The sequence below is a fragment of the Marmota monax genome, unplaced genomic scaffold (assembly GCF_021218885.2).
Source record: "Marmota monax isolate L192 unplaced genomic scaffold, Marmota_monax_Labrador192_F-V1.1 WCK01_AAM20220418_F8-fsc00576, whole genome shotgun sequence".
Classification (NCBI taxonomy): Eukaryota; Metazoa; Chordata; class Mammalia; order Rodentia; family Sciuridae; genus Marmota; species Marmota monax.
The window spans coordinates 78030-94708 of NW_026692820.1; positions in this window are offsets into that span (position 1 = coordinate 78030).

The following is a 16679-nucleotide window of genomic DNA, read 5'->3' on the forward strand; positions in this document are numbered from 1 at the left end:
ATACTTGGGAATCAACCTAACAAAAGAGGTGAAAGACTTATACAATGAAAACTACAGAACCCTAAAGAGAGAAATCGAGGAAGATCTTAGAAGATGGAAACATATACCCTGTTCATGGATAGGCAGAACTAACATCATCAAAATGGCGATATTACCAAAAGTTCTCTATAGGTTTAATGCAATGCCAATCAAAATCCCAACAGCATTTCTTGTAGAAATAGAGAAAGCAATCATGAAATTCATATGGAAAAATAAAAGACCCAGAATAGCAAAAACAATGCTAAGCAGGAAGTGTGAATCAGGCGGTATAGCGATACCAGACTTCAAACTATACTACAGAGCAATAGTAACAAAAACAGCATGGTACTGGTACCAAAACAGACGGGTGGACCAATGGAGCAGAATAGAGGACACAGAAACCAATCCACAAAACTACAACTATCTTATATTTGATAAAGGGGCTAAAAGCTTGCAATGGAGGAAGGATAGCATCTTCAACAAATGGTCCTGGGAAAACTGGAAATCCATATGCAACAAAATGAAACTGAATCCCTTTCTCTCGCCATGCACAAAAGTGAATTCAAAATGGATCAAGGAGCTTGATATCAAATCAGAGACACACCGTCTCATAGAAGAAAAAGTTGGCTACGATCTACATACTGTGGGGTCGGGCTCCAAATTCCTCAATAGGAAACCCATAGCACAAAAGTTAATATCTAGAATCAACAAATGGGACTTATTCAAACTAAAAAGTTTTTTCTCAGCAAAAGAAACAATAAGAGAGGTAAATAGGGAGCCTACATCCTGGGAACAAATTTTTACTCCTCACACTTCAGATAGAGCCCTAATATGTAGAGTATACAAAGAACTCAAAAAATTAGACAATAAGAGAACAAATAACCCAATCAACAAATGGGCCAAGGACCTGAACAGACACTTCTCAGAGGAGGACATACAATCAATCAAGTACATGAAAAAATGCTCACCATCTCTAGCAGTCAGAGAAATGCAAATCAAAACCACCCTAAGATACCATCTCACTCCAGTAAGATTGGCAGCCATTATGAAGTCAAACAACAACAAATGCTGGCGAGGATGTGGGGAAAAGTGCACACTTGTACACTGCTGGTGGGACTGCAGATTGGTGCAGCCAATTTGGAAAGCAGTATGGAGATTTCTTGGAAAGCTGGGAATGGAACCACCATTTGACCCAGCTATTCCCCTTCTAGGTCTATTCCCTAAAGACCTGAAAAGAGCATGCTACAGGGACACTGCTACATCGATGTTCATAGCAGCACAATTCACAATAGCAAGACTGTGGAACCAACCTAGATGCCCTTCAATAGATGAATGGATAAAATAATGTGGCATTTATACACAATGGTGTATTACTCTGCATTAAAAAATGACAACATCATAGAATTTGCAGGGAAATGGATGGCATTAGAGCAGATTATGCTAAGTGAAGCTAGCCAATCCCTAAAAAACAAATGCCAAATACCTTCTTTGATATAAGGAGTGTAACTAAGAACAGAGTAGGGACGAAGAGCATGAGAACAAGATTAACATTAAACTGGGATGAGATGTGGGAGGGAAAGGGTGAGAGAAGGGAAATTGCATGGAAATGGAAGGAGACCCTCAGGGTTATACAAAATTTCATACAAGAGGAAGTGAGGGGAAAGGGGAAAATAATACAAGGGGAGAATGAATGCAGTAGAGGGGTAGAGAGAGAAGAGGGGAGGGGAGGGGAGGGGAGGGGGGATAGTAGAGGATAGGAAAGGCAGCAGAATACAACAGACACTAGTATGGCAATATGTAAATCAATGGATGTGTAACTGATGTGATTCTGCAATTTGTATACAGGGTAAAAATGGGAGTTCATAACCCACTTGAATCAAAGTGTGAAATATGATATATCAAGAACTATGTAATGTTTTGAACAACGAACAATAAAAAATTTTAAAAAAAGAAACATACAAGTGATTTATATTTCAAAAAAAAGAGGAACTATAAGAAGAAAAAGCAGTCATATTATATTAAGTCTAATTCAATAAATGCATTAGCAATTAGGCTTAGCAACATGGAAGAAAATAAAATCTATATTGTCTTTGGACTAAAAATTTAATCATAAAAACAAATATGTAATATTTGAGGAAAAATTCACAGGACAAAAATAGTACACAAATATTACAACAAAAGTTACTTTGCATTTGATTAAAATTTTAAAATATTATAAACACAATAAATTAAAATAATTCAGTGTGAGAAGTGGGAAGGTTTATATGCAAAACCAAAAGTGCAACAAATCATTAGGTCACACACACACACATACATACACAAAGACTCTTTAAAATCACACAATAGATAAATGAACCATGTGAAATGAATCAGGTAACAGAAAATGAAAACTGAATGACCAATAAACACATAATAATGTAGCTCAACCTCCTTGGTATTCAATAATTGAGCAAAATAAATAAAAGAGTAATAAATTTCAAACAATCAGATCAGTTTAAATCCATATCTAAACATTGCTACAAGGAGTGTCTATTTGTACAGCCAAGTTGGACAGCAATGTAGTAATGTTCAAAATTTTTTCAAATATTCAAAATTCACATGTCAGAATTCTAACATAATTATATATGAAAAACTCTTGCACATGTGCACAGACAAAAGGAAGTACACATACTTGCATTCACTTAAAAAAAGTAAACCTGGAAACAATCTATCTTCTCAAAGAGTAATTAATAAATAATCAGTGCCATATTGAAAAATGTTACATGCCAAGTTTTAGAGAAACTAACAATATCTTTGTACAAATATCTTTCTACAAAGAATAAGAAAAAAATGTTAAATATTGTATTTAAATATACAATATACTATGAATGAAATTTTAACAACCTGCAAAGCATTACTATATATTATTTATGAACTTTCTTTTTTTCTAAACTCATTTTTAATATTTTTGTTGTATATTTGTACATTTAGGGATGCACCATATATACAGTGTGCATGAATCAAATCCAGGTAATAGCACTTCCATTTCTTCAACCATTAGTCATTTTTATGTGTAGGAAATTTTATACCCATCTGTGAACACATATTGTGTGAGGACAGTATAAAAAGCTTGAGAAGGGAACATATCAACTTCAGAATAATAGATGCTTTGTGAAATAATGTTTAAAAAGTGATTTGAGAGTGATAAAATGAGGACTTACAGTATATCTGTGATTGTTGACCTTTTTAAAAGAATTTAGAACCAAAATAATTATAATACTTATCATAAATGTATTTAATTCAAAGGCTTTAAAATATCCATATATTTAATATTAAACAAGATAAATAAAAAAGTAAAGCATATGTAAAGAGGTATTTCTCTATTTTCAAAAACTGCATGAAAACCAAATTTTATCATGGTATAATATATAAATATATTAATTAGCCATGAGAAGAATTAAAGAAAACTCTTTGCCCTTTTAATAGAATACTCACCTTAAAAATTATTTCCAGAGACCCAAGATAGTGTAGTAGAGAAAAGAAGCAGTTTTACTTAGTTTTTTGGTCACTGTGACCAAAATACTCAAGAAGAACAAATTAAAGGAGGAAAAGTTTATTTGGAGTTCACTGTTTCAGAAGACTCAGTCCATAGACTTCTAACTACATTGCTCTGACCTAGGATCAGATAGCATAACATGGGGGAAGGGCCCAGCAGAGCAAAACTGCTCAGTGCACAGCAGGGTCAGGAAACACAGAAAAAGAGAGCTAGGGAGGGGCCACAGGGCAAGCCTCCCCCACCCTGTGACCCAGATCCTCCAGCCATGTTCCAACTGCCTTCAGTTACCACCCAGTAAGTCCATTCAGAATTGAAGAGGTTACAGCTTGATTAGGTTACAGCTCTCATGATCAAATCATTTCATTTTTGAATAGTTCTGTATTAACAGGAGATTTGGGGGGCAGTTAATCTCCAAATCATATTGCCTCAAACAGAGGAATGTACCACTTGTTCTACTGTTTGGAATTGAAATGAGAGGAATACTGCTTCATCTGAAGGAGGGTATCTGAAGAAAATTACTATAAATCATAGATTCAGAGAAACCCAGAGATTCTGGTGTAGTAAGCCAAAGATAAAAGGTAATACACCTGAGACCAGCAGCAACAGTGCCACTATCACCAAAAAGAGAGGGACAACACAAAAGGAAAGAGAAACACAGTGGACAAATTTGACACAAACTCCTGTAGATAAACTCGCTAGCGGAAGTTAACTGATGTTTAAATTGTGCTCCCTGTTTCTCAACTTCTAAGAGACTGAGATGAAGGTGGACACCCAGCTCCAGGACTTTATGATGAATCTTATTCCTATGGGAACCCAAGGGTTCTTGGGAAATACTTCCACTCTGCCTCAGCAAGTACATACTGTAGGACCTAACATGTACCTGCCAAATCACAATCCCAAAACAGTTACAGAGAACAATGGACTCAGGGGGATTCAAGACAGAGGCACAGGAGAGTGCAACCTCCTGTCCCTTTGAGCTCTGTGATGTGAACAATTAGCTGAAACAGAAGGGTAAAACTGACCAGGTGGGTGTGATACATAGGGGACAGGAGAGTGCAACCTACTATTTTTTTTGAGCACCATGCTGTGAAACACCTTCTGAAAGGGGGAGAGTGTGCAGGTGGGCATGATTAGAGTTGAGGACAGAGACCTTATATTTAGTGGTGGGAAAGGAGGGCACTGTAGGAAACATGTTGGAATACCATCCACCCAGAGTGATCTGTTACCCATACCTATGAATAGAATTCTGTGGAGATGCTAGAAACCTATATGTCCAGCCACAATTTACACCTGCTTAGCCCTTGGTATGAAAGGATTTAAATGCTTAGGAGTAGATGCCCCAAATAAAGTCCAAAGTTCCATTTAATGCTCATCCACAGCAGATGGAACTTCCCAAATAGATCTCCACACCACTTCCAACCAGAAAGAGTAGTGATTGAAGACGTCCAAACAAAACCCAATAGAAATTTCCACTTCTATCCATTCTGCACTAGTGAGCAGAAAAAATAAGAGCATTTTCATCCAGCTACACTTCTATGCCACTCCAGCACGCAGACTGGTGAAAATCACAAAAAGGGGTTGGGTTTAATAACACCCATCCCTTGTGCTCTCTAAGAGGTCCCTAGACTAAGAAGAAAGGGACAAAAGTACAGTTGAGAATATAAATACTTCAACAATCTCAGTGAAAAAAATTCTAGCATTTTGTAACTAAGAATTTCTTTTTTTTTTTTTCATTATTATTTGTTTAGTTGTTCTAATTCTAGTTCTATTTGCTGGTTGGGTCATGTGCATACATGTGTCCATATGGTTCTGAGTTCTTTTTCTATTTTATTATTTATTTTTCTTAACATTTTACTATTTGGCTTTGTTTTTCTAAGAAGTAGTGATTTATTAATTGTCTTTTTCTTTTTCTTCAGTTTTTTTGTTTGTTAAGGGGAGGAGGGTTGTTTCTGTTTTGCTGTACTTGTTTTCCTGCTTTATTGCTCTTACTCTCCTCATCTCTCTCTCAAGTATCAAACTACACTGCTCCCTCTTTTCTAGTATTTCACTTCTTCCCTCATGAGAGTCTTCATGCACAAACTCTTGCCCACTTTCTCTTCTCTCACTGTATGAATATTCCAACCTTCTTTTTGCCTTAATACTCCAACTTCTTCCTTTTTAATGAACTATATTTTTAACTTTCTTTTAACCCATGTAGTTTATCCCTCTGTGTAATGAAATAAGGGAGTTCAGAGGAAGCCATTTTCTAGCACCTCTCCAAGAGTGATTCCAAATAGCAATTCAGCACTGACAAATTTAGTCTACAAAACTGAGAAAAATGAAAGATTCTGACTCTTCAAATAAGAAATCTGAGCTCTGGGGTAAGGAGTCTGATTGACACTGTGCGCGGGGCGGGGATGAGATCAATTAAATGTAGACCAAATCTAGTAAAATTTAATTTGGAATTTGCATACAAATTCCCCTCACAAGTTTGATCACTTTGAGAATTTTAAAAAAAAGCACAATAAAGAAAACACTAAACTTCAGAAAACCTCAGGAAAAAAAATCAATCAATCAAGTTGTTCCCATAAAATATTAGAGGCAAAACAGTAAGTCTAGACTCCTCTGCAGTCCAGAATCAAAAGAGTGAAAGTGAAAGATGAGTGACTCACCTAAGATGGAGATTCAACCAAGAGATTTTATTGGGGGTTACCAATGGGGAAGAAAAGGAGATGCAGAGAGCAGAGAGAGGAGAAAAGGAGGGCAGAGAGAAAGAGCACAGCAGAGGAAAAGAGCAGAGAGGAAGAGGGCAGAGAGACAGAAAGAGAGCAGAGAGCAGAGGAAGAGAGAAAGATGAAGAGGGTAGAGGGTGTGAGCTTGCAAGCTTTAGCTTAAGAAGGGTAGCATATGCAAGGTGGAGGGTGCTGATTGGCAGGGTGACTCAGGAACTGCAAGCAGACACTGTGTCCTGTGGAGATTGGTCAAGAAAACCTTTGAATTTGATGCTCTTTGGCTTGGTGCCCTCTGGAGAGGAAGAGGAGGGGTAAGGGATTCTGTGATGTTCTTGCCAGACAGAAACTTAACTTCAGAGGGGAGTCTCCCACACACCCAACAAAATTTTAATTTTCATGTTATGTAATTTCTCAACAAATTCAAGAACATCACTCCCATCTACCAGACAGAAAAGGAGACTGCTGATGAACATTGTTAATAATTTTTTTAAAAAAGTTTACTAGTCTAAGGCATTGTTTGAAGTGATTGTAATTACTGGGGATTACTACCACTTCTCAATATAGTGTTAGAGGCTGGAAATCTTAGCAAGTTCATATTGAATAAGACTTTGAAAGTTAGAAAGACCGACCATGCTCTTTCATAGGCAGAATTAATATTGTCAAATAGTCATACTACTAAAGCATTACAGAGATTCAATGGAATTTCCATGGAAATAACAATGACATTCTTCATAGAATTAGAAAAACACACACTTAAATTTTATTTGAAAGAATAAAATGTCATAATAGTCAAAGCAATTAGATTCCTATCTCTTATCCTGCAGAAAAGTCAATTCAAAGAAGATCAAAGATCTAGAAATTAGACAATAAACTTTGCAACTGCCAGAAAAAAGAGAGGCTCAACCCTCAAACATAATGGCACAGACAATGATTTTCTTAACAAGAACCCTAAAGCTCAAGAAATAAAACAAAGAATCAATAAGTGGAATTACACAAATTTAAAAGCTTCTTCACTGAAAAGGAAACAATTAAGGAGGTATAAGAAAGCCTACAAAGTGGGAAAAAATCTGTTCCAGCAAGTCCTCCAATAGGGGAATAATATATAAATAACTATAATAATATATAAGTATATAATATATAAATATATACATATTATTATAATATTATTATATATCATCATATTATTATATAAAACATTTAAATACTATATAATATAAATAATATATAACTATATAATATATAAATAATATATAAAGAACTACAGCAACTATAATAATATATAAGTATATAATATAAAATGTATATAAATATTATTATAATATTATATATCATCATATTATTATATAAATGGTATACAATATATATATAATATATAACTATATAATATATAAATAATATATAAAGAACTAAATCAACAACACAAAGACAACCCAATCAATGAAAGGGCAAAATAACTTAACAGACATTCCTCAAAAATTGCAAACCAGCATATGAAAAGATGTACAATATCACTTGCAATCAGGGAAATGCAAATCAAAGATTTCATCTCATTTCAGTTACTGTAGCAATCATCAAAAATACAAATAATAATAAATTTTATCAAGGATGTGGAGGGGAAAGTTACACTCATACATGTTGGTGGAACTGCAAATTAGTATAACCACTTTGGAAAGGAGTATGGAGATTCCGCAAAAGATTAGGAATGGGACCACCAAATGATTCAGCTACCCCATTCCTTAGTATTTGTCCGCAAAGAACTAAAATTGATACACTATAGTGATAAAACACACGATATTTATAGCAGCATAATTGACAAATAGCCAAGTTATAGAACCAGCCCAGGTACCCGTCAACAGACAAATTAAGAAAATTATATATATATATATATATATATATATATATATATATATATATATGTAATATATATGTAAAATGGAGTTTTATTCAGCCATAAAGAATAATGAAATTGCATCATTTTCTAGTATATAAATGAAACTATACAGCATCATGCTAAGTGAAATAAGTTAGATATTGAAGGTCAAGGTTCAAATGTTTTCTCTCATATGTGGAAGTAATAACAAAATAAGGAGGGCGAGGGGGTGGAAGTGAGGATACCATAAAAATAGAAGGAAGATCTGTGGAGTAGGGGATGGTCAAAATTAATATTATCAAATGGTTATACTACTGTTATCGTTACACAGAATCAATGCAATTCCCATCAGAATACCAATGATGTTCTTCTGAGTAGTTTGAAAACAGTAATTGGATGAGAATTCTGAAAAGTAGATTTACATATATGTTAAAAGTCATGTGAAATTAAATCATAATTCCAGGTATGGTGGTATACCCTGTGATCCCAGCTCCTCGAAAGGCAGAGGCAGGAGGATCACAAGTTCAAAGCCAGCCTCAGTAATTTAGCAATGCCCTAAGAAACTCAGCAAGACTGTCTCTAAATAAAATATAAACAAGTGGAAAACTTGAAGATGGCAGGCTAGAGGGAGGCAGCATTCTGTGTTGCTCCATTATCCAGATCTCACCCAATCGGAATACTGCATCTCAGAGAGTGTTAGAGGACCCCTATATAGCTGTTTCTGCAGAAATCACCAGCACTGTGACCACATGCAGGGCTCTGAGCCTTAACATTTGAGCAGGACTCCGGACTCCTGGCCCCCAACACCCAAAGTCCAAAGTTCTAGCCAATGCAGGGATCAAGAACATCTTACCAGAATCATCTATCAGCACCTCTGCAGAACTCCCAGACTTCACTCCACTCCTACACAGGTCACTCAGCTACTACAGCACAACGCCATCACCCAGTTCCCCTCATCTCGCCAGACACACTGGCGCTGGAAGCAGACTGCCTCCATCTTGACTCACCTCCCTTATCATACTTGGTGGGGGCAGCTCCCAGATTGGATCTCCAGCTGGCCAGGTACCAGGTTTCCAACTTCACCCTCTCCACAGCAGCGGTAACCCAACACAGCAACTGCCCAAAACAACTCTCACTTGGACAGGTGTGCAGTGTAACCAGGGGACCGCCCAAGGGAGCCCCAGTGTAAGATGTTCCTCAATTGAGAACTGCTAAGGGAGAGGGGCTAAAGTTTGGAGCCTAACAGAGAGACAAGAAACTGGGAAATCTCCAGACAAGATAGGGAGATAGTACCAGGTGCTCAACTCATAGGAGCAGTCCCAGAAAGAGACCCATGAGGTGCAGCCTCCCTGTAGGGACTGGTGTGTGCCACTCCCAGCTTCCAGGTGCCCTGCACCAGGACCAGCCTTCCCTTCCTGGTTTCCTTCACCATAAAGAGGGCAGAGACACCAGCTTACAACAGACAACCCCATCTGTTGGATGAGAAGAGAAGGAGAAAAGACACAGATCTCAGAAACTAGCAACAATCCTGGTTTCTTCCTTCTAGTATTTTGTTTCTCTTTCTCTTCTACCCCTCTATCCTCCAGCCCTCACATCCCCAACATATGTGAAACCAAAAACTTTGCATGAAATAGGATTTTGAAGACTGAGTCATCTAAATATTATAACATACAGGTTTTGTATATGCCCTTTTTTCTTTACTTTTTTCTTCTTTAATCTTTCCTTCCACATTCAAATTTTACTATTTTAACATCCTGTATTTTTCTAAATACATATGTGTGTTTCTTTTATGGACTCTACTGTCTTGCCATGAACTTGTCTATCCTAAATTATATCCTGTCTATTCTCTTGCTACTAACCCTCTTTATTAGATTTCTCTTTCACACTTCCTAAGATACATTAACTCTATATCCTCACATCCTACCTTCTCAGCATATCAGCCTACACCCCAACCCATTCATTGTCTACCATCAGAAACCTTTTTGTAAACCCTTTTACAAAATTAATGATTATGTTTTAGAAAATAATTGAATTCAACATTTCTGTACATTGAGGCTAAGCTGTGAACATTTTAATAACAACAAATTATTCATAGGTGGTATATTATTTGTATTGGGATCTGTTAACATTGTCCTTCCCCACAAAGGAGAGGTCTTGGAACCCTACAAGAGCACTACAAACCTATAAGGTAAAAACAATAACACCCAAGACCCACAGAGCTAGAAAGGAAGACACATGAGCAATGTAAAAAGACAAAGGAAGAAAGTGCCCCCAAACAAATCAAGACACCATATTATTAGAATCACTGCCAGCCACAGCAGAAGAAATTACAGAAAAGGAGTTTAGGATGTAAATGGTTAAAATGTTCTATGAACTCAAGGAACATATAAGAGAGCAAATAAAGACAGTGAAAGATCACTTTGACAGGAGCTACATAAACAAATACAGGAAGCAAAAGATCACTTCAATAGGGACATAGAGGTTCTAAAAAAAAAAAAACAGAAATCCTTGAAATGAAAGAAACAATGAACCAAATTAAAAGCTCAAATGAAAGCATCACAAACAGAATAGACCACTTGGAAGATAGGACATCAGACAATAAAGACAAAATATATAATCTTGAAAAGAACATAGATCACACAGTGATAATGGTAAGAAACCATGAGCAGGACATTCAAGAAATATGGGATAGCATAAAAAGACCAACTTCAAGAGTTATTGGGATAGAGGAAGGCATAGAGGACCAAATTAATGAACAATATATTCAATGAGATAATATCAGTAAACTTTCCAAACATGAAGAATGAATTGGAAATCCACATTAAAGAAGCCTACAGGATGTCGAATGTACAAAATCACAGCAGATCCATACCAAGGCACATCATTATAAAAATGCCCAACATACAGAATAAGGAGAGAATTTTAAAAGCCACAAGAGAAAGGAATCAGATGACACATAGGGAAAAACCAACTAGGATAACATCAGATTTTTCAGCACAGACCCTGAAAGCTAGAAGATCCTGGAACAACATATATCAAGCTCTGAAAGAAAATGGATGCCAACTAAGAATCTTGTATCCAGCAACATTAACCTTTAGATTTGATGATGAAATAAAAACCTTTCATGATGAACAAAGGTTAAAAGAATTTATAGCTAGAAAACTGGGACTACAAAACATCCTTGGAAAAATATTCCATGAAGACAAAATGAAAAAGAAAAATGAAATTCAGCAGAGGGAAGTAGTACCCTGAAGGAAAAATCAAGTCAAGTTAAATTATAAAAAATAAACAAATATGGCTGGGAATACAAACCATGTCTCAATAATAACCCTGAATATTAATGGCTTAAACTCACCAATCAAAAGACATAGGCTAGCATTTTGAATTAAAAAAAAAAAAGATCCAACAATATGCTGTCTCCAGGAAACTCATCTGATAGGAAAAGACATACACTGACTGAAAGTGAAAAGTTGGGAAAAATCATACCACTCATATGGACTGGGAAAGCAAGCAGGGGTTTCCATTCTCATATGAAATAAAGTACACTTCAAGCCAAAGTTAATACTGCTTAAGGGAACCATATACCAACAAGACATAACAATAATGAATATATAAGCTCCAAACAATAGAGCAGCTATGTTCACCAAACAAATTCTTCTCAAGTTCAAGAGTCAAATTAACCACAACACAATAATCTTAGGTGACTTTAACATAACTCTCTCACCACTGGATAGATCTTCCAAATAAAAGTTGAATAAAGAAAAAATAAATCCCAATAATACAATTAATAACTTTGACTTAATTGACATATATGAAATATTTCAATTTGCATCAAGCAGACACACTTTCCTCTCAGCAGCACATGGATCCTTCTCTAAAATAGACCATATAATATGCCACAAAGCAACTCTTAGCAAATACAAAAAAGCAGATATACTACTATGCATTTTATCAGACCATAATAGAATGAAATTGGAAATCAATGACAAAATAAAAAATAAAAATTACTCCAAAAACTTGGAGACTAAACAATATGCTACCGAACAAACAATAAATTACAGAATACATCAAGGAGGAGATTATAAAATTCTTAAAAGTAAATGAGAACAGGGCTGGGGATGTGGCTCAAGCGGTAGCGTGCTCGAGTGGCATGCATGCGGCCTGGGTTCTATCCTCAGCACCACATACAAAGATGTTGTGTCTGCCAAAAACTAAAGAATAAATATTAAAAAATTCTCTCTCTCTCTCTCTCTCTCTCTCTCTCTCTCTCTCTCTTTAAAAAAAAAGTAAATGAGAACATAGACACAACATATGGAAATCTCTGAGACACTATGAAAGTAGTACAAAAAGGAAAAATCATTGCAAGGAGTTCATTCCTTAAAAGAAGAAAAAGGCAACAAACAAATGAACTCACATTACATCTCAAAGCTCTAGAAAAAGAAGAATAAACAAGCAGCAAAAGCAGTAGAAGGCAAGAAATAATTAAAATTAGAGCTGAAGTCAATGAAATCAAAAGAAAAAACAATTGAAAAAAAATGACAAAACAAAATGTGGGTTCTTTGAAAAAATAAATTAAATTGATATACCCTTAGTTACGCTAACAAAGAGAAGGAGAGAGAAAACTCAAATTACCAGCATATGTGATGAAAAAGGTAATATCACCAGAACAGACACTACAGAAATACAGAGGATAATTAGAAATTATTTTGAAATCTTATACTACAATAAAATACAAGATATTAAAGCCATTGACAAATTTCTTAAGTCATATGATTTGCCCAGATTGATTCAGGAAGATATACAGAATTTAAACAGACCAATATCAAGTGATGAAATAGAAGATGTCATCAGAAGCTTACCAACCAAGAAAAGCCCAGGACCGGATGGACACACAGCCAAGTTGTACAAGACCTTTAAAGAAGAACTAATACCAATACTCTTCAATTTATTTCAGGAAATAGAGAAAGAGAAAGCACTGCCCAAGTCATTCTATGAGACCAATATCACCCTGATCCCAAAACCAGGCAAAGACACATCAAAGAAAGAAAACCTCAGACCAATATCTCTAATGAACATAGATGTAACAATTCTCAATAAAATTCTGGCAAATCAAATACAAAATCATATAAAAAAGATTGTGCACCATGATCAAGTGGGATTCATCCCAGGATGCAAGGTTGGTTCAACATATGGAAATCAATATATGTATTTTATCCCATCAATAGACTTAAAGATAAGAATCATATGATCATCTCAATAGATGCAGAAAAAGCATTTGATAAAATACAGCACCACTTTATGTTTAAAACATTAGAAAAACTAGGGATAACAGGAAAATATCTCAACATCATAAAGGCTATGTACGCTAAGCCTCAGACCAATATCATTCTAAATGGAGAAAAATTAGTCATTCCAGCTAAAAAGCAGAACAAGACAGGGATGCCCTCTTTCACCACTTCTATTCAACATAGATCTTGAAACACTGGCTAGAGCAATTATATAGACAAAAGATTAATCAAAGGGATATGCATAGGAAAAGAAGAACTTAAATTACCACTATTTGCTGATGATATGATTCTATACCTAGAAGACCCAAAAACTCCACCAGAAAACTTCTAGAACTAGTAAATGAATTCAGAAAAGTAGCAGGATATAAAATCAACACCCATAAATCAAAGGCATTTCTGTATATCTCTGACAAATCCTCTGAGAAGAAAATGAGGAAAAGTACCTTATTCACAACAACCTCAAATAATAAATAAAAAAATTGGAAATCAACTGAATGAAAGGAGTCAAATATCTATACAATGAAAACTACAGAACCCTAAAGAAAGGAATCAAAGAAGACCTTAGAAGATGGAAAGATCTCCCTTGTTCTTGGATAAGCAGGGTTAATATTATCAAAATGACCATACTACCAAAAGCAATATACAGATTTAATGCAATTCTGATCAAAATCCCTATGGTGCTCCTCACTGAAATAGAAAAAGCAATCATGAAATTCATCTAGAAAAATAAGAGACCCAGAATACATAAAGCAATCCTTAGCAGGAAGAGTGAAGTCTGCCATCACTATACCAAAAGGACTTAAAAGCATACTACAGGGACACAGCCACATCCATGTTTATAGCGGCACAATTCACAATAGCTAGAATGTGGAACCATCCTAGATGCCCTTCAGTAGATGAGTGGATTAAAAAATGTGGCATTTATACTCAATGGAATATTACTCGGCACTAAAAAATAATAAAATCATGGCATTTGCAGGCAAATGGATGGCATTAGAGCAGATTATGCTAAGTGAAGTTAGCCAATCCCTAAAAAACAAATGCCTAATGTCTTCTCTGATATAATGGGGTGACTCAAAATGGGATAGGGAGGAAGAGCATGAGAAGAATACTAACACTAAATAGGGAAGAGAGGTGGGAGGGAAAAAGAGGGAGAAGGGGAGTTGCACAGAAGATGGAAGGAGAACCTCATTGTTATACAGAATACATATACGACGTTGTAATGAGAAAAAGAAAAAAAGTGTGTCACATTAGATTGGATAGAGAGAAAGGATGGGAGAGGAGGGGAGGAGTAAGGAGGACAGGAAGGGCAGCAGAATAGAATAGACAATATGATTGATGTATGTACATTCCATGTATGTATTATATATCGCATTTTACTGTCATGTATGACTAAAAAAAATAAAAAATAAAATACATTCACTAACAACAAAAAAAAAATATTGAATGAAAAATTTCAAAAGTAAACAGCCAAGTTTGGTGGTGCATGCTTGTAATCCCAGCAACTAAGAAGGCTGAAACAGGAGGACAAAAATTCATACCAGCCTCAACAACTTAGAGAGACTCTAAACAACTTTATGAGAACCTCTCTCCAAAAAATAAGATAAAATAAAGGGAGGGGGGATGGGTGGGTGGGGATGTGGCTTAGTGGGTTAAATCCCTGGTTCCAAATTTTTTTTAAAAAATAAACAGAGAAACCACTTTCACATAACTTTTTTTGCAGCATAAATTATCCATTGATTCAGTGTATTCACACTGTATACACTACCCTCCTGTTAGTCACTATCAATCTCAGTATCAGATCAACTATAGTAGTATTGTTCTATTTAATAACATTGTTATAAATGTCCTATTTTATTATTGTTGTTGTTAATCTCTTACTGTCTAATTTATAAATTAAAGTTCATCATAGGTATGTAGATACAGGAGAAAACAAAAACAAAAACAAAAGCCAAACTTAAGTCTCACCTATTTCACATAAATTTCTTCATTCAATAACTTCTTTCTTTTCTGTATTGCAATATCACTTTTCATGTACTAATAATTAATAAATATATGAGAATAAAGGGCTTTTTTAGGAATTCAAGTACTCCATTATAGTTAATGGAATAAGAATCAGAAATCATAGGATATAGTCTTGGAATTGTGAAATGAACCAAATCGCTTAAGGACTTGTATATTATGTGAAGAAAAATGCACATTCCTAAGAATTCTAGAAGAATATCTTGTTTATTCTAAGGTTTTGGACACCAGAGTCACACCAACTTAGTTTTAACTCCTGGAATCAGTTCTTTAATTTCCAAATCTACATAACAGAGTAATAGTGCCTATTTCATGATACCAGGGTGAGGAACAAGTGAGACAATGCATGTTATGGGCCTGACATCAAGCAAAGCTCAAAAAACATCTGTCCATTAACAGTGAGATTCTTCAAGGAGCACTATCAAATCAGAAGAAGCATTACTTCATTCTTTTCTCTGCCCATACCAGAGTGTGGCTCTTTCCATGCCCCTGGAGAGGAGCTTTAGAATGCACATGATTTTTCTGGTTTTTTAAATTATTTTTTTAATTCGTTCTTTTTAATTTACATGATAGTAGAACATATTTTGACATATCAAAAATACATGAAGCATAACTTCCCATTTTTGTGGTTGTATATAATGTGGAGTTGCAATAGTATTGTATTCATATATGAATAAAGGAAAGTTGTGTCCAATTAATTTTACTGACTTTCCCATTCTCATCCCCTCTCCACCTTCCCACTCCCCCTGTCCAAACTGGTGAACCTCATTCCTCCCTCCCTGCCCCCTTCCTATTGTGAGTCACCATCTATACACCAGAGAGAACATTTGGCCTTTGTTTTTTTTGTGATTGGCTTATTTCACTTAACATGATAGCCCCTTGTTCCACCATTTACCAGCAAATACCATAATTTCATTCTTTTTTATGGCTGAGTAATATTTCACTATGTATTTACAAATGACAAAAGAAGCCACTTTTCCTAATAAAATATTCTCAGATCAGTAGTTTAAATGTCTTCTTTCAGGTCACAAATAAAAAAATATAAAATAATAGTAAAGAGTTTACAAATGAGAATATTGATAAGGTTTGGACCATATTAAAATGTCCTTTTGGGTACACTGTTAAAAGAGTTGAGCAAAACTGATAAACTGTTAGCAAGATTTTCCAAGAAAAGAAAGAACAAGAAACCATTATCATTAAGCAAAATAATATAGCCAGTATTAAATAAATTCTAA